Source organism: Silurus meridionalis, chromosome 1 (genome assembly GCF_014805685.1).
Source record: "Silurus meridionalis isolate SWU-2019-XX chromosome 1, ASM1480568v1, whole genome shotgun sequence".
NCBI classification, from domain to species: Eukaryota; Metazoa; Chordata; class Actinopteri; order Siluriformes; family Siluridae; genus Silurus; species Silurus meridionalis.
This window is the reverse complement of record NC_060884.1, coordinates 5,774,610-5,795,053: the sequence shown is the minus strand read 5'-3', so window position 1 is coordinate 5,795,053 and position 20,444 is coordinate 5,774,610. Positions and strand designations below refer to the sequence as shown.

Sequence of the window (20,444 nt, the reverse complement as noted above, 5' to 3'; positions counted from 1 at the left end):
TGATGTTCAACATACACCACATGGACAGGTTTAAATTCCAGGCAAGGAACATTGTGGGATAGTAAAACAAATGACTGGAATTTATTTTGTTTATTATTTTCATTTTTTGGGATAATCGGCCAAAAAATAAAAATAAAACAGCTTTGTGTATCGGCCCAATGGCTGCCCTGATTTCTAAATATCAGCATTAGCATCAGTTGTCTACTGTATAATTCAAATACAATGTCTACTACTCTTTCATCAACTAAAAAGGAACACGCACACAAGACGCCCGTGTCATTTACGTAGCTCTAAAGCATCATTTGGGACTGAAAGTTGGATAGGAAACGTTAGATCCTCATTGAAGCATTTTCACATCAAATGCATTATATGGTGTTTATGTACAAATCAAAGCGAAGTTAATGACAGTCATTGCTATCAAAGATAATCTGTGTGTTTGCTGACTAACACACTTCTAACCTACTGAGCTACACAAGTATCAGTACCCAAGAGCTTATCAGTCACTTGACCCACTGTCTCACAGTACAGTATTTGCTTAAACAGATTGCAAAAGGCTAGATGATTGCACAATGCCCTGAAAAGGTACTCTGCAAGTTCCTTAAGAAGAGTTCTGTAGCGGGTCAGCAAGGATTCAAGTCACCACGGGCATTCCTGCTCGGGACTGAAAGACTAAACCCTGGTGAGCCGATGTAATCCCATTCACGCAGCCTGATGTTTATCGAGCTACTGATTAAGGAGAATCAAATGGAGTCTATTCTAATGCAAAAACAGACCAAAAAAAAAAAAAAAAGTTTGGCTGTATATTTATCTTTCTTTAAATAATCTCCGCTGCTGTAACACAGATGACGGCTACAAAGATTTCTTGCATATGGTACACCAGTCTCAATAATTATAATATAATTTGGCTGTGCTGACCTATAAAAATAAATAAATAAATACAAATAAATAAATAAATAAACCCACACATTTTCTCTGGGTTTAGTCTCAGTCACTCTCAGTTAAGGAAGACTAGGATTCTGTATTTAATAAAAAAATTATAAGCCAATATCTTTAATGCATTTTTATTCCACAAGTGCACTAGGAAAACCTTCAAACATGGTTATTTCCACCGTTGCCCTTTATCTTGCGTCATCTTCCCCATGACCCAGACTTCTCTAATTCTGCTTAGGCAAGAGACGAATCCTAGCGATTGTGACTTGTTAGTTACGTGCATTAATAGCCGGTATTTAACCTCTCTTGATTACATCCCTGATGATGACTCATTGTGTTCACATTCATCCCCAATAAATAAATAAATAAATAAATAAATAAATACTCATGCAGGGACCTTTTTAAAATACAACTAATTAAGAAAAGGGAAAAAACAAAAACAAAAAATTAATAATTCTGTGGACATATAATTTCAAAATGTGACATTTTCGCTTCTAACAGAAGAATTGATACAAGACAGAGCAGGAAAGAAGATGGTAGCAGGCTACCTAACACCCACAGTCAAACATGGAGGTGGAAACTTAATGGTTTGGGGTCGTTTTGGGCCAGGAAACATTTTCAAAGTAAAAAAGAATTTCTGAATAAACATGGCAGCCATCTCCATGCAATTCCATCTGGACTGTATCTAATTGGAACCAACTTCATCATACATCAAGACAATGACCTGAAGCATACATCCATACTGACCTGCTCAGTCACCTCACACCTGAAGGACACCTTTGCCAAGTTTTACAAGAGGGCGGGCAAAGTATTTCAGCTGAACGTGGAGAAACAAACTGTCCAGGTACCAAAAATGTGAAAAGCTGTGGAGGGAGGATTTTTCAATGAAAATAACATGCAACATCTGTACAGCTTGGGCCATGGACTAGTTTTTTAGGTTATGTGGTTATTTACACGTATAAAGCACTATGTCACAAGGCAACAAGGGTGTGACAAGGCGTCACAAGGCAAAAAAAAAAAAAAAAAAAAAAAGACAATACCACATACTTTCATAATTTCAGCAGGCTGATGATTACATATGACTCAGTTGTGATAGATTCTATGTAGAATTGTATGAACTTGTAATACTTCGGCACATTTGGCTGTATTTTGTACAGTCACAGTTACATAAATACTAGCGTCATCCTTTTCATTTTTGTAAACAGTGACTAAGAGCTTGACACTTGACTAAGCAACCATGTGCCCATTCAGTGAAAAGTAGCTACTGACTCAAGACTGTAGAGATCCAAAATGATGCATTATTCTAACGAACCTATAGATGATGAGGCCGTAAAAAACCCGTAAATGTGAATTCTGCACTTTGAAATGAGATAGCTGCTCTGAGACAGCTATTGAAGTGTGTCTTCGGGCTCCCACACAGTTCACATAGGCTCTTTTGTAAAGGACATCATGTAACACTGTGCAAATTGGTAATAAAGCATGTTACTGCTCTGCCAGAAACCAGGTATAACCCAAGGTTATAATCGCTCCAGTTATGTTGATCGGGAAAAGAGGATTGGGGACAGAGCGCGAGCGAGAGAGATTATGAATAAAGTTCTCAGTCTGTTGAACTAAGATGAATTTAATGCTTTTTATAAACCCAGTAATGGAAATAATGGTAGAATTATAGACACAAACCCCACAGCTGTGGATGTTGCTAAATTTAAGAACTCACCAGTCTCTCAGCCCGTTATGTAGCAGAAGCACAATGTAGAAAAATATGCGTTTGTTGGTGGCAGATGAACCGATTTCAAAAACTGGGGACGTCCTGGGATTTTCATGTGGCAACAATGCCTAGCATTTTACAGAACATGCAAGAACACACAGACAGCATATGTTCTACATGTAGAAATTCCTTGTTCAGGACAGAGAAAGATAAAGTGGTTTACAATGAACTTGAATAACCACTATTTCCAATCGTGGTTAGCAGACGAGCATCTCGGAACACAAATGTCAAACCTAAAGCCGGATGGGATCCAACAACCGTTCAATATTCAACAGTTCTGTAGCTCTGCAACTCAATGAAGGATCTAAGAAAGCTGTGATTGCTTCCAGAATAAGACAAGAACACAGATGAATCCATCAAATTCTTAAATGTTTTGTTTTCAGCATGGTGCACAATCTCAGAGGAGATTTTAGATCTAGAAGATTGTAAACATGAAGCATGTGCAAAATCCCTGGTAATCAACTTTAAAAAGTTAAAGACCCAGGAGACCAGAGTTTTACAAAAAACTTCTGAGTTGCAAAGGGACGGAAAATTTTCTGTAAATTTCATGTGGGGAATGTTGGACAGAAATGATCTGTGGTATGTTATGTAGGAATGCACAGTGCATGTAGGGGGCGTGGCCTCAATAACCCTGCAGGAAGTGTGCTGTGTGCATGTGATTGATGTTGCAGGGTAGAAATTCAAGTAAAATTGCATTAAATCTGTTTTTTTTTTTTTAGCAGGGGTTGGCAAAGAAACATGACATTGTATCTTAAAATAAATTACCAAATACCTTAAGTGTATAAATATAAAAAGTGTATCAAATAATCTACTGTATTTATGTATTTTAAAAACACTTTTACAAGGAAGCAAAAAAACTCTTAAAAAAACTTTCATCAATTGGCCTATTTGATCTGTACGTTCATCATTACACTGACTCAGTTAGTCAAGTAAACAATGTTTAATAGAGTCATGCAATAAATCGGACATATATCAGTTAACATATAAAATATTCACATACATAATCCCTATGATCTCCCAAAGTTTTAGTTTTAAAGTAACCTATAGTTTAATGTTTAACAGTTTGCGAATGACTCATAATTGTATCCTACTTTAGTTACTTGATGTTTGGTAACGAATGGCTCCTTTGCATCAGCATCACTGACTCAATGACGAACGTCATTCATAAGAAAACAACTGATGGCACCTGTATTCATTCTATATGAAAGCCTGCACATTTCTTACCTTGAGCACCTTCTTCCATATGGATCAAATTTCTGTTCTAATCTCAACCAGCAAACTACCAAGGTGCCAATCAGGGGCCGCATTTCTATGAAGTCATTATGTAGACTTCTTAAAGTCTTCTTCTTTCGGCTCCTCTCATATGGGGTCACCACAGCGGATCATCTGTCTCCATACCCCCCCCGCCTCTACAGCTGCCTCTTTCAAACCAACTACCTGCATGTCTTCCCTCAGCACATCCATAAACCTCCTCCTTGGCCTTCCTCTTTTCCTCCTTCCTGGTGGCTTCATCTTTTGCATTTGCCTACCGATATACCCCATGTCCCTCCTCTCACATGTCCAAACCATCTCAATCTCACCTCCCTTACCATGTCTCCAAAACGTCCCACATGCTCTGTCCCTATAATAAACTCGTTTCTATTCCTCTCTATTCTCATCACTCCCAACGAAAACCTCAACATCTTCAGTTCTGCTACCTCCAGCTCCACCTCCTGTCTTTTATTTAATGCCACCGTCTCTTCTTAAAGTATTTTACTATATTTTATAACTACAAAAACACTCAACTAAAGTATACAAAATATAAAGCCATTTTCAACTCAATCAATACAAAAGGACAAAATATTTTATATTTGAAATACATGCATCATAATTGCTGCCTATACCTGGTTCAACCAAGATTATCCTGCAAGATTTTTTCTCTGTTATAGGCTAAACTGCAGTTTTGCAAAATTCCTAGTTTACTTCCATTAAATCCCATGGAATTTTAATCACTGATTAAATCAGATTAATCACAGTTTCGAGGAAGTAAACAGTAACAAACGCGGTGTAACGACACTGCGCATGTCTGGTCCTAAAGCATCTCTGGAGGCGCCATTTTTAAAGCAGGAATGAATAACACTTACTTTTCAAGTTTAGCGAAAACAGAACAGATACGATATTTATAAAAGCTAAAAATAACCCAGAACTTGGACTTGCCGGACTCCTTAAATCAGACATCGAGGCGACAATTAACACTAAACGTTTACCTGAAACACCGTATCCAGATGTGAATTATGGTCGGGTGAGACCGAGTGCGTCCACACGAGGAAAGCGGTGAAGGCTGCCGACATCTACTCCTATAGCGGAAAGGTCGAATTGATTTGGTCATACAACGTGACCCCGTCCGCTGTTTAGATCGTCGCTATGGAAACCGGGGAGATCAGTAGTGCGCGTGCACTTGCATGGTCGGGTATGTCTATGCGAATAATAAATCGAACTACATTCAACAGTAGGGAGTAAATAAAACATACAATTTGCAGACAAGCAGTTTGGTTCAGTTTGGTCTTTTAAAAATGTTGTCTTATCGCATTAAGTCACGTTTAGCATTTTCATTAAAAAAAGTCCATCAGAGAAACACGCGCGTTACAAAATTCATTGTTGTGTTCCATCATGACTTATTGCATAAATCGTCATTTCGTGTGACAGAGTTTTTTTAAAACGCTCCATCTGTGCCATCTGAACCCTGTGCGTGGTCACGAATAAACAAGAATGTGCATGCAATTCAATGCTGGCTAACGTGTCTTCTGTCTAATGCATATTCAATTCGAATTCCTCATGTGTTGTTGGTTTTCAGTGGTGGACGAAGTAAACAAAATACAAAAGTATTTGCCTTTAAATGTACTTGGGTATGATTTATTATGGCTAGAATTTTCTTATCATTTGTGTCACAAGACTGATTTGCTTAATCAACTCTGTTTATGAGAAAAGACTCCAATGTTAGCGCACCGATCTATTAATATTAATTAGTCAAATGCTGATTTATCTCTATTAAAATTATCATGAGCCCAAAACCTTCTTTTCAACTACTTAATAAAAAGAATCATGCAAATAAGACCAATGGGTGTTGTGGCCAGTTAGAGTCAAGAAGATCTTCCATAATTATGTTGCTCTCAAAATGTTCTGCTTGCTGTTGAACTGACTCTGAACTGTATGTTCCTGCTCAGTAGACACCACCGAGCCGCAATCAAAACAAGTTAAAAACGGAGCGTGCGCTCGACCCTGATTGGTGTCTTGCTGCGTGTTTGACCAGTTACGTTCTTATCCGCTCATAAATAAAAAAGGAACGACTGATTTCGCAAAATGTAGTTGAGTAAAGTGTCAAATATTTGACTTTAAAATGGAGCGAAGTTGAAGTAAAAGTCAGTCAGCTGCATGCACCACAGCTTATAAAGCCTTTCACAAAAAATTTTAAAAAATTGCTAATCATTAGAAGCATAGTAAGAAAATGTGATTATGATCACTAATATATTTGACATAAAATACACAATATGCATGGTGCATATGATTAGTTTGGACATAGAAAGGGGAATAGGTTGTCACTTATGCACATTATCCCCATTAGAGTTCATTTAGAAGCGATTTGTTTCTGGTTTCACTGGTGCTCACAAGGAACACCTCAGGCTAACATCAATTATCATACATTAACATCATGGAAAAGCAATAACACGGTATCTGATCTTCAGGACAGGTTGCTTTTCCCATTAGAGTTCGTTGCTTAGCGAGAGGGCAGGTGGGCTCGGGTGCAAAGCCGTGTGGAAATCCAGCCTCGAGTCAGGTTTCTGCTCATTAACCCACAATCTGATGACAAAGCAAAGCGCTCATGTGAGCAAAAATGACATTGATGCTTCTGCATAACTGGCAGAGTATAGAAAGATGGATCAATAGATGGCCAAAAAACATGGCCAAAAGTTTGTGAAACCCGAAGATGAGACCATGTGTTTTTTTAACATCCGGTTCCACATTTAGCCCCATTTGCTGTTATAATAACCTCCGCTCTTTTGGGAAGATGTTCAACTATATTTTGGAGTGCGTTTCTGGAGAGTTCATTCATCCATAAGGGAGTTAATTAACACATTAGGTACTGATGTAGGCTGCAAAGGCCTGGGGTGCATATTCATCCCAGAGATGTTCAATAGGTTTGATGTCAGAGCTCAGTAACCACTCAAGATCTTCCAGTCCAGACCATGTAAAACCACATCTTCATGAAACTCACTTTGTGTACAGGGGTATTGTCATGCTGGAGCAGGTTTGGTTCTCCTAGTTCAAGTGAAGGGAAAATTTTGTGCTGCTGCAACCAAAGACACCTGATAAAATTGTGTACACCCGACTTTGTGCTAACAGTTTGGAGAAGATCCACATATGGTTGTTAAAAAAAAAAAATCAGAGTACCAGCACTTTTTTCCGTATGTCCATATGGTGTATGTTTACTGTTTTTCCAAATGCTAGTATTGAGCCAAACAAGATCATGTGACTATTTTGGGCAAACAGAATGGCAACTAATAACCTATAAACTAGTATTAATTGTAAGCCTCATATTAAAGATAAGATTTCAGACACTGGACATATTTAACTTATTGATTTTTATTATTTTTTTAACTTTGTCTTGCTTTTCTGTTGCACCATATTACACTTAACAATGCTGTAAAATAATTAATTAAATAAATAACATTTCAAACGTTCTGCCCACACAGGTTTCATACCACCTTAAAAAAAACAAAAAAACCCACAAAAAAAACCCACCGCTACATACAAAAAACTTGCATAATCTAAACCAATTATGTAATCATCAGCTAAATCATTAATCCCAGTCACTTTCTACTGCAGATCACTGAACTTCCACCAACCTTTTCTAACAGAAATGAAACAATAAAAAAAAAAAAAAAAAAAAAGCAAGACCTGTATAAACAGATCACAAGTGATCAGACTCTTTAGCACAGCAAAACTAGCAAATGAAAACGTCTTGAAGTGGAATTGAATGTAAATGTTGAAACTACTTTTTTGTTTGAGCCGCAGCAAATTCTTTAAAGTTCACCGAGATATAACTGCCAAAAATAAATAAATTAATAATAAAAAAATAAAAAAATAAAAAAAACACCACACAAATACACAGGAGGCTTAAATGCTGAAAACAATGCCAGCAATGTCAACAAGGGTTCAAACCAAGCAGAGTAAACAGCATTCCATCACTTTCACTTGCTCATCTTTAGGGACGTCCTGATAATCGCATGTGACAGACCAGCTCTGTGATTTTCATAAAACACATGAATATATGCATAAGATTTTGTTCGTTATTGTTGGTGTAGCCTAATAGTGTACTTAAATTAAAAAGACATTTGGTTTAAGGATTCTTGGGCTCACACTTGGTAAAAATAAATTCTGGAAACCTGGGTCTTCCAGTTGAAGTGAAGGGAAAAATGAAGGCGTCCAAAAACATCCTATACAACTGTCTGCCTCCAACTTTGTGCTAGGAAGTTCACAAAAAGTCCCAATACTTTTGTCTATATAGTGTATGTAGGCAATAGCAGGTTTCCTGAAAGCCAAATAATGCTTTAATGCAACTAGAAGCAGAAACACAAAGGAAAGACATCTTTACATAAATCACTTACACTCCTTAAGTATCTATCAAGTCTCGTTTAATTGTTTGAGGGAAAAACTTTTCACTCTAATAAATTTCACATAACAGAATAATGAGTGGATTTTCTGGTGTACAGGTTACACAGGTTAGGCAGTATCACACCTTGCTCCTCATGTTTATAGCTGGCTTCCTTTTAGACCGACACCTGCTGTAACAAGACACTCCGCTTGCTCATGCCACAGGTGCAATGTCTGTAGTTTCAACACAGAATCAATCACCTCTTTATAGCTCTCATTGTGATCCTCCTACAACTACTTTACACTTATTTCGTAGCTCACACCAGTGGTGGTTCAGCGATGAGGGTCTAACCACTGTTGAATTCTTGAACAAGGCCCTTAACCCCCTCTGCTCCTGCTGTATCATGGCTACAGCTACCCAACAAGCGGGGAAACTGTGCTATAACGTATTAATGACAAAGGCTTTATTTAATTGTATTTTTTGTAGAAACATCTAGCTCTCCCCCTACTATGCAGAAAATGATAAGTAACCCTGAACAGTTTCTTTTTCAAAGCTGGCAGACTGGATTCCAGCACAAAAATGCTGCTGTTCTGGAGGATCGAGGCTGCGCTTGGCTGGCTGGGTGTACAGATAAACCCTAGTGCTAAAATAATATAAAAGCCAGTGAACAGGAATGCATCAATCCAGATACTTATCCTAACATCTGATACAAATGTGACACAATGTAATATATGCTCAGTGTATTGTGTCTCACTATCAAGCAGATGAAATTTCATGATTATTTGATGGCAGCCAAAGCAAAGCGGACTACAACCTGGATTAAATTATCAAGAGGCTGCACTACAGAATCATCCTGTGACAAGTAACAATCAGGATTTTGCATTAACAGCATTTGGCAGGCACCCTTATCCGGAGTGACTTGCAACTCTGGTTAACTGCAGTTGAGGGTTGTGGCAGCTTGTGACCTTCCAGTGTCCAATGTCTTAACCACTGAGCTACCATTTCCCCTGTTTGCTGCCAAAACACAGTAGAAAACAACCTAAACAGAAACATAGGATTCCAATGCAGTGTCTACGTGCATCATGCTGTCAATTGCAACCCTACAAGATCCAATGTAACTAATGTACAATAGATGGACAAAAAGTTTGTAGAAACCTGACAATGGCCCAAATGTAGACATTTTCTCAAACGATTTTCACTAAGTTGGAGTTTTTATAGGACGCCATGGCAAGAGAATGTGTCATTTCCCTTCAGTGGAACAAAGAGGTCTGAACATGTTCCCCAAACATGACAATGTGCCTGAACACAACGCGAGCTCCATGAAGACACTGGATTGCCATGGTTGGTGCAAACCTGAATGACTCACCCAGAGCCCTGACCTCAAACTCCCTCAACACCTTTGGATGAAGTAAAATGCAGACTGCACCCCAGACCTTTATATTCTTCTGACTATTCGGCAGAACCTCCCATAACCAAAATCTAGTGGAAAGCCTTTCTAGAGGTTTGGAGGCTACTAGAACAGGAAACATGTGACTAAACCTCAACAAGCACATACGCACAATCTTGGTCAAGTGTCCACAAACTTTCGGTGATGGGGTGTAGCCAGCTGATGCACATTATTCATTTAATCCGAATGTTATATTCAATAAGAATAGTACATGCCTAAATGCTTCAAAATGGATAGAGGGAAACAACAAAAGCTAAATACCATCAAGTACCAATTTACAGACATTCGTAAACTTCTACTTTGCTAGCTATAATAAAAAAAAATAAACACACACAACGTACCGAATTGAAATAAACAATAGACCAATGACAACTGTAGTTTGGACCTGAACTATGACCTAAACAGCACTGTAGAGGCTTAAAGTTGGTTGTCATGGCAAAAATATCAGCTATACATTCTGACAATAAACTTTGAACAGCGTTCAACCCAACATAAACGCATTGTGCTCTTGTGAATAGCTGTTGCTCATAGCAATACATTGTGTATTTGCTGAACTGTTAAACCCTGATTACATATCTGAGCTGGGTTCTGTACGGAGCCAATGAGAAACATATGGACATCATATGCACATCATATGCACACAGCACACATCCTGCATGGCTATTCAAGCCGTACCCCCTACATGCACTGTACATTCATCCGTAACATAACAGATCGTTTCTTGAATCCGGCACAAAAAATAATAATTGTGTGAGTAAATTACATTAATGAAAAATGTATGTTTAAAACTTCCTTGTGCTGTGTGTAAGCTATTGTGCAACAAAATTATTTAATCAAAGTGCATACATCAGCCAATTACCAAACAAAATGATTAAGTTTGCATATGGTAGTTTATACAAATTTACCCACATTTTCGAATGAATTTCCATAAATTCCATTTGAGTTTCCAATTTGGAATATTTCCAAAATTCCCCAAATAAAGTTACCATGGAACGTTTCCAGAAATGTTGCAACCCTACTTCAGGTGTACGTGGTTGTGGATATTTTTGGTTGTATTATAAGGGTGTCTATGCCACGGCCGAAATCCTTGATGTATCGTTAAAAAAATAATAATACAAAGAATTTAAAATAAAAAGAATAAATAAAAAAAATTAAATCTATATTCCACGTCTAAACCCTACACAGGAAATGCACTCAAGTGCCAAGTCAGAGTAATTTGATATACAGTGCTCTCTCTTTTTCTTTTTCTCGCTCTCTCTTTTTCTTTTTCTCGCTCTCTCTTTTTCTTTTTTTTTTTCTCTCTCTCTCTCTCTCTCTCTCTCCCTCCCTCCCTCCCTCCCTCCCTCCCTCCCTCCCTCCACCTGGCAGGAAGCCGATCTGTGCAAGCTGCTCGATACAGGTGTATCTCCTTTTACTTTTCTCATGTCACTCAATAATCCTGCTGATGACAGAAGAAAACAAACAGAGCATGGATTTACGGCAAAAGAACCCGAGATGTTCCACAAGCCAATCTTGATGGACAGAAAACCTTTTATTCTGTCCTCTTTTATCTGCTTATTGGGCCTTTTCCTCTAATTCACCTGGAGCAGTTAAGCAGGAAATGCATGCCAGTCAGTCATGAACAAAGAACACCGGTCACACCTGATTTACAAATACCAGAGCAGAAGTACAGACAGCTGACCAGCCAACTGATCAACCCTCAAACACTCCACCATGTAAATGAAATAAAAAAATAAAAAAAACACACATTATTGTTAAGGTGTCCTTCCATTACACACTGTGACTATATAAATACAGATTAGACCATGATGCAATGCCTGATGTTGTCACAGCGGGCGTCGAGGACACTACTCCCCTAGAGATATGGTCCGATGCTTGTTTGCACAAAGATCCATTAGAACGACATGATAAAAGATGTTTAAGCTCGACTTGTTTTAGGTTGCAGATATACGCCAAGGTTTAAAAAAAAAAAAAAAAAAAAAAAAGATCAGAAATCATTCGAGCAAATAAAAACACCAATGTTGCTGCACAACCTTATATTTCGTTACGAGCTAAACAAAGTACTACTCAGTACATTAACACAGACTAATCGATTTTATGACCATTATCTTCCTCAAATAAACCGTTTTATGTTTATGTTCGTGTCCGCCATTATAAAAAATAAATAAATAAAATAAAAAAATAAGCACTGATAAAACAGTAGCTGCTCAATTTTAGTACTTTTCACTTGACATTAAATCAAGAGGTGCAACTATACAATATGCAGACAAAAGTAATGGGACACCTGACATTCCCATATATGTGGTTCTTCTTCAAACTCTTATCACAAAGTCTTTAGACGTACTAGCATAGACTTTTTTCCTTCACTTGAACTAAGACCGCAAAACCATGTTCCAGCATGACAATGCTCCTGTGCACAAAGTCAGATCCATAAAGATGTGGTTTACATGGGAGTGGAAGATCGTGAGTACCCTGCTATAGAGCTCTGACCTCTGACCAAAACAGCTTTTGAAAAGGCAAAAAATAAAAAAGCGCCACGGTTATTTCCACAGCAAACTACACGAGGAATGGGGTGTTCAAAAAGCACATATCAATCTCACAGACAGGGGTCCTCAAACCTTTATCCATAAAATGTATAGCTGAAAAGAAGAATCAGTTACTGCGAATTCAAACTCTGACTTCTTTTATCTCCTGCATTGAGTAATTAATAGAAAATGAGCAGGTTTACTGCAGGACTAAAATAGAAAGCTGTATCTAAGCGATGCTCGAGTTCTCACTGAAGCAGCACAAATGTTCATGCTAAGAGATCAGAGTCCACTGATTATGACGGACACATCAACCGAAACAACTTTTTGTAGTGCCTACATTCTCGACTTTAAATGCAGCCGAGCCACAAAGCAGTCTAATCAACTGAAGGTTAAAGGCCTGGCTCTCGGACACTTGTGATTTAAACTTAAAATTCAGTCTATTTTTTTATTTTTTTTACAATGGACCTTGTCTCAAAGCAGCTTCACACAAATAAAGCAGTTATGAGGTTGTATAAAAAAATGGAAGTTTATTGCTTATAAGTTTGTTCCTTATAATTATTTATCCATAATGAGTGATCCAATGGTGCCAGTGATGAGAAAAACTCCCTGAGATGGTATGAGGAACTTAAACTGTCCATACTAAAGTCCATTAGCCCCAACACACCAGTGTTCAGAGATTAAAGTCCATATACTATTTAACATAAATCTACAAATCAGTTCTTATAGAAAACTGTAGCAAAAGTAGAAATACGAGGGTCCACTCTGGGAACTTTGCTTTGCTCATCCATGCGGCGCTTAAGCCGATTCTATGCTTCACGTCACACGAAAGCACCTGATGTCTCCGCTAAAAGCGTTACAAATTTTGCCCGTCACGAAACGCTGATCTGCTCTGAAGGTTGCGCTGCCGAGTAGAGCTTTAATCTGGATAAATCAAGGAATAAATAATTCAGACAAAACATGATGAGCGTTTAGTATCCATGATGGTCATAATGGAGCCAGGATCTATTCCAAGAACACTGGGTGAGAGACAAAAAGTCAGATCTTCCACATGATAACAATCTTGCATAAGCAGCCCACCTATTGTCATGTTGGCATGACAACGACCAGGAGAAAACCCATGGTGAGAACATGCAAATCTCCACAGAGATTAACCTAAGATCATGATCTAACATGCCACTACCTTCTACACAATGCAATCCAATCATCCATTTACACTCCTACATAAAAACAACATTATGATGTGTAAACAAAAACAATAAATTCAATTATCTGTAATTTCTTCCTTAAACCCTGGATACGCAAACGTTCCTGTTAATAAAAGAACCAATTGGGTCAGAACTCCAACAGTGATTGGACATTACACCCAATTGACTGGGCTGTATAACAGTGACTATTTCAGTGTTTCAACCGGTTTCATTGTTTACATTCCTGTTAATTCATTTGTTGCCACCACCAGCAAATTTCCCATTTGCCCTGTACCCCTCTGCCATACCAAATCCAATGATGGAAATACTACCTATGCCTTATATCAATCACAACTGACTACCTCCCTCAGGCCTATTATTAGTAGGTTATGACTAGGACATGTATATAGGCCAAACTTGCACTAAAAACCTTGTTAGACTTTACTTTTGTGTGCTTCCGAGAAGGTTTTTCCATCTCCTACAACAGGATGTAACGCAATCATTTTATAGTCCAAATTGATCTTCCAAAAAAAAATAACATTTTGTGGAAAAAATATGTGGACATCCGAACATTACATCCTATACTTTAGGTTTACCTAAATTTGCTCTTATAATAATCCACTTATGAGCATGATGGTCTGGGGTCTACCAACTTCTGGTCATTTTCAGATGCTTTTAAATATTTAATCATAACTGTAAAATACAACTAAAGCTTTCTTCCAATTCAATGACAAGCAAAAATCAGCCAAAACCACGACCTTAATATCTACAGTACTTCCTGACATTTCACAATAAGGCAGAAGGATGTGACTCATTTCTGGGGTCAATAAACCCGCCATAAAAATCCACCCATTCCCTCTTAGGAATAACAGAAGGACCCCATAGCTCCAGTCAGTAGTTTTGGGTAGGTGTGAGGCTAAAGATTGCGTATCCTGGTCAGTACAGGTGAGCTCACTTTTCCATTGAACAGGTGGTCAAAGATCAACCGTATGATTCACCTGTTCCATGTCCAGCTCCCATAAAGTCTCGGTGGCTTATATAAACCTCAGTGGCACCGTGACATTTCCTCTAGAACACGCAGTATTAGCACAACGGAGCAGGAACCACCCTGGCACTGCGAAATAACAGTTTTTCTTCGAAAGGCCTGGCCAAGATGGTTTTGAATTGCAAATGACCTGGAGCTAACTGTATTGTGGCCAGATTCAACTGCACAAGTTGTATAATTTCTAAAAGTGCTGACTAGATGCTAAAATTTCTCATTATATTTATCTAACCTTTTATAAATTTACACTATTCTTAATATGAAATACTATGTTCTATACAATGTCACCACCACAAATACAGATCCGGGAATATCAGTAATAATTCTCGCAACTTCTTAACACAGGTTTGCTCTAAATGTTTGTACTGTTAGCAATGGAGGTGTATTTGGATTGAATTACTTTGCCTAAATCTGAGCGAAAAGTTAGAGATACTTAAGAAAATACAAAAATGAGGAAAAAATGCCTAAAAATCCAGCTCTAATTTCCTTTTTACATGAATGTAATTAAATAATTTTCTTTGAGAACTATAAAGAAAGAACATGCCAACTTATTATATACATGCGGATTAAATGAAATAGATACTGAACTAACTACCATTTAAACTTCAGCACCATGCAGTTTAATCCGGATTACAGCTAACTGGAACGAATGTCACCATACGACAAGACAATAACCTGAAGCATACGTCCAAATGTTATTTAGAGAGCAAACAGTCGGCAGGACTGTTATCTAGCATGGACTGGCCTGCCCAGTCACTGGACCCAAATCCTATTGAACTGCTCAGGGATGAAGTGGATCACAAGGCCAGAAAGAAGCGAAGAACTAGTAAAGAACACCTTTGACGAGTTTTACAAGAGGCATGCCAAGAATGTGTAGCGCGGTAATTCATGCTAAAGGAGATCCTCTTCCAGTCAACTCCAAGCTTTGAACACTGTACAATGCAGCAAAATGACATTTAATTAGACGCCTCATTTAGACTCCTGATTAACCGTCGATAAATCAGATTCCCTCCGTCAGAAACCCGGAATGTCATTTTCTATTTTACTTGTGATTCAGACACGTGCAAAAACTAAACACATTCCAGTTCAGGAAAGCCTGAGGTTTACACGCACTCGGACAATCCGAGATGTCGCAATTTGAAAAGATTTCCCATGTCACCGTCCACAGCACAAACAACTGACCAAAGATTATTCCAGACGGTTCCAGGTGCAAAAAGATTATCCTGGTGTTTGAGATCATTCATGTAAAAATAAAGAGGAGGATTAGGAACACTGTATTACAGCAAAGAGACACTAACTAATTTAGTATCTATACTGACAACCGCATGTCTCTCGTCTTGGATTGTTCTCATATTTGACAAAAATATTTCAATCTCTTAATTTTTGGCTCAAGAACCTCGAGAGACTTCAGTGTGGGAAATTAGACGCACAGGGATACGTAAAATTGTACCTGGAGCTCAGCACCGTTTACTGCCATTTAATCCTGTCCATCTCCAGCATCCATCCGGGGACAGACGATGTCAGGTACGATGTCAGGTACGTCCTGCAAACACACACCAAGATTATAACATTATAGGAGGACAGACACACACACACACACACACACACACACACACACACACCCCTTTACAAAGCAATGTCATGACTAATGATAAGTGAAATGCCAAGTCACTGACTAAACTTACATACCAAACACGAAGATATAAATTGAAGAGACAAATTTTATTTATATTATGTGTTTATATTAATTAGACTGAGATCACGTGACCACTGGGCACCAACAGGTTGGGTTTTAAGGGCAAAGTTGCTGTTTAAGAAATTAAACAATAATGAAAAAATAAGACAAATAACTGATATGACAGCTGTAACATGGAGTCATATTGACATTCCTGACATGTTTATGTGTAATTAAGCTTTACAAACAACTCCAAAAGCGAAAAAAGTCGCACCAGCGTTACTCTATTGAGTAAATAACGCTAAGTAGTCAGCAGTCATGCCTGGGCTTCAAACTAACCCCCTAAATCAGGCTTTTTTTTTATCTAGAAAAACACACAAATAACTAATAAATCATCTTACCGTCCTCATTTTTCTTCTACATCACCAAAAAACAGCACTTTTCTACTGACAGGGTCGGTTTCGCACTGCTAGCAACAATAACTAACTCCTGCGGCGGTTGCTCTCTTTCGCACGCGCCGCTGTCACAACCGCTCTCTCTCACATTCTCTCTGTCTGTCTGCCGATAACAGGCGTTTATTTGTTTTCTTCCCACCCATATTCCAATAAACCCCGCCTCCCAATCTCTGACTGGTTGAGACATGGGCCTAGCTTATTCCGATGCGCTTTTTGGTTGGTGCAGCAATATGAATGACGTCCAACCTGACCAATTAGCAAACGTATCGTCCGGGCGTTCTTTATTGATCCAATCAACTACTAGAGCCGAGCGCTTTTAGCCAATGGTTAGCTAAAGGAGGCGGGGTTTGTGTTTTAGTATTTTTTTCCTTTGGAATCTAACTGACAAGAGTTTGTGCTTGAAGGAAACAACACGGATTGACTCCCAATTCAGGCGAAACTAATCGAAAGTAGATTTCGAGAACTTTTCGATAATTGATTGAGTCCGTGGAGTGTAAATTTCATGAAACCCATCACGTGTATAGCGTTTGTACGGAAGTTTAAAGAGGCCACGCTTTATAATATATTTTTTTTCTTGTTTTCTCGTTATCATGACGCTTTTCTTTGATTTAGAACATAAAAGAAGTTGTTTTGTCATGATCACGACTTTATATTCACGACATATTGTATGGTTACAGTTGCAGCGTGATCATGACATACTGTAACAAAAGTTGTTTTCAAGTTATTATGACTTAATTTTCATTTTCCAAAGAGAGCATCATGGATAATAACTATAACCATTTGTTGCAGTGGGCCACCACAAAAGTTTATTGTTATTATCCACGATGCTGTATCTAATAGAAAATTAAGTAATTATAATGAGAAAACAACTTTTGTTATGTCAAGATCACAAAAAAATTAAGTCAGAAAATGATGAGATCAGAAAACAAGAAAGAAAAAAAAAATTACATGACCTCTTAGAACTTCCAAACGTTTGAGTCCAAGTTGAGGGAGTATTTTCTAGGATCCCAGTGGTGGGGTCAAACCTAGGCCTTCAATGATGTCCTCCCTCAATCAACCCACCTCTTAATCCCATCATTACGACGGCATGGCTATAGAAAACCATTAATATTATGCACAAATGCGGTATAACAGAGCGCTGCATAACAACAGGTCTCTCATACAGTCAGAATCAATGCCATTACTAAAGCAAGAAACCCAATTAACACATTACATGATCTCTAACAGAAGCTTCGATATTAATCTCATAAAATGTGTCAATTCTTTTTATTGTGTGTAAATGTCTATAAATTCTAGGGAAATGAAAATGCAAAAGCTTTTTTTTTTTTTTTCAAAAATCTTAACAACTGTTTTGAATTGTTTGGGCCGACCTTTCATCACAATGTCCACCTTTTCTTTGAGAGTCCGTCTTGAATATGGCCTTGTAACTATATCTGTGAGCAAATCAATTTCATCTCCTCTGTCAACTATTGTGCAATAAAAAAAAGCTATTAATCCACACGAAAATATTTGAGCATGTGCAGTTTGCTTTATGTGTGACTTGCGAGCTCTGACTCGTGTGTTCTTTGACCATCCAATCAAAAGACATGAAAATGTCGACGTCATTGTACGCCTGCTAGATGGTCCAGGTTGTCGCTGACTCAAAATCTGTTTGGTTAAAGCAACACCTTCAAGCAACATGTATTCATTTAGCATTCAAATTCCCAGCTCACTGCTCACTCCAGGTACAAACTCAAAAAAGACATAAAACTGGTAAAAATGTTGAACATATAAAACATGTTTTTCTTCTTCGCTGTGGTGCACATGCGTTGCTATGGTATGGTCACTCCAATGGATCTCACTTCCCTCTCAATCTTTTTTAGAATATCTTACAAGAGAAGAGTTTCCTGCAGAGAGACTACATTCCCAGTTGTTTGATATAAAAAGCTCCTGGTGGGTCCAATTATGCAGCCCTGTCATTAATTCTAGACTTAATCCTGGACGTCAACAATGAAAGTGAAATAAAACAACTTTCTTTTACTTTGATCCAGAATTTATACTCATTAGCATTTACAGGGTTCAAATTAACATGGCTACACATTTTGGCAAACAGGCAGCTAGGAATCTTTCTGTTCATGTTTAAACATTTTCACCCACTCTCCCTTGCAAAAAATGCTTCTAGCTCTAGGATATTCCTGGGCTGTCTTTTACACAAAGCATGTTCAAAATCTACCTACAGACTTTCAGTGATGTTCATGCCAAGGGACTATGAAGGGTCCTTTTAAAAGCCTCTGACTGCCTTTCTTGATGAAGTCCATGGTACATTTTGAGATTTATTTTCTGTCATTGTACTGTTTCAGTTTCACTGTTTCTAGTCTGGCTAGAGGGCTTATTTGCATGTTCTTTCTTTTGACCTGTGCAATTCACTGTTTTCCTAGCTTCCACGCAAACTCTAATAATTCCACCCGATATCCATCCCCATGCTTATCAGTTAACTAGGTGACCTTTCTCCCTTCTATGTAAACTTACTTTCTATGTTATTGCACAGCAGCTCTTTCCAAAATGCCTCTGGCTTATCTAGATGTTGATGTGCATGTTTATTGTTTTTGCCAGAGAATCGCTTTTGTGCTGGAACCAGAAGTGTGCGCTCTGAGAGAGGAAAAAAAGCTGATGAAAATGTGAAAAGTGTGCATCTATCTATCTATCTATCTATCTATCTATCTATCTATCTATCTATCTATCTATCTATCTATCTATCTATCTATCTATCTATATCTATATATATATATATATGTGTGCTTCTTAAATATTTCATTCCACATTTAGTCCCTATTTGCTGTTGAAGATGTTCCACAAGATCACAGTGTTCTTGTGGAGATTTGTACTGGTGTAGGGTGAGGAAGCCCAGTGTGCAGACAGTGTTTTAATTAATCCCGAATGTATTCAATTGAGTCGAGGTCAGAGCTCTGTAGCAGGCCATTCCAGATCTTACACTCCAAATCATGTCAACCATATCTGGCTTTGTGCACAGGGCCATTGCCATACTGGAAGAGGTTGGGTTCTCCTAGTTCAAGGGAAAGGGAAATTCAATGCTACTACATCCAAAGACATCCCATACAGTTGTGTGCCTCCTTCATGGTAACAGTTTTGGGAAGAATCACATATGGCTGGAAATGCCAGGTGTCCCAATACTTTTGTCTTTCCTCTCTCTCTCTCTCTCTCTCTCTCTCTCTCTCTCGATCTCTCTCTCTCTATATATATATATATATATATATATATATATATATATATATATATATATATATATATATATATATATACAAACATATGCTTTATTAATTATTCTTTTTAGCATCATTTACTCTTTGTTACTTTTCAGAGTTAGAAAGTAAAAAAGAAAGAAAAACAACTGGCCCTTAAGATAACAATAACACAAACACACTAAACTGAGCAGACAAAAGGAAGCACTGCCATCTAGTGAATAATTGTGTTCTAAACTCTGCGTTACAAAAGGACAAAACAACCAAAACATCACTTAGACGTTTTCACTGGAGGGTTTGTTGGGGTTTTTTTTTTTTTTTGAGAGAGAGAGAGAGAGAGAGAGAGAAAGAAAAAGAAAACCTGCAAAAGCAACGGCACCTTCTCTTCATTGACGTAGGACTCAAATCGTCATTGCACGCCCTGCAGAAGTGTTAAAAACCTCAGCAGAATATTAAAACCACTAGATAAACCAAGATCAGCACCAGCAAGTGCGTCGTCTTAGTTAAAGGGTTCGAAACTACTCCAGAAGATTTGACTGAAAACATA

At 38.0% G+C, this 20,444-nt stretch overlaps 1 protein-coding gene across 3 annotated transcripts in view; it reads right to left on the bottom strand.

Annotated features, from left to right (window-relative positions):
- Window positions 1-16,757, bottom strand: part of LOC124385254 (testis-expressed protein 2-like) — a 39,961-nt gene extending 23,204 nt beyond the window's left edge. For 2 of the 3 annotated variants that reach the window (XM_046848473.1, XM_046848491.1), the window contains exons 1-2: window positions 16,605-16,757; window positions 15,979-16,071 (exon numbers count right to left, since the gene is read on the bottom strand). The gene's annotated coding sequence lies outside the window, so the exon portion shown is untranslated. Of the gene's footprint in view, window positions 1-4,941; window positions 5,028-15,978; window positions 16,072-16,604 lie in introns of those variants that run through there. The other variant, XM_046848483.1, reaches the window with a different exon arrangement.
- Between the last annotated feature and the right edge of the window lie 3,687 nt (window positions 16,758-20,444).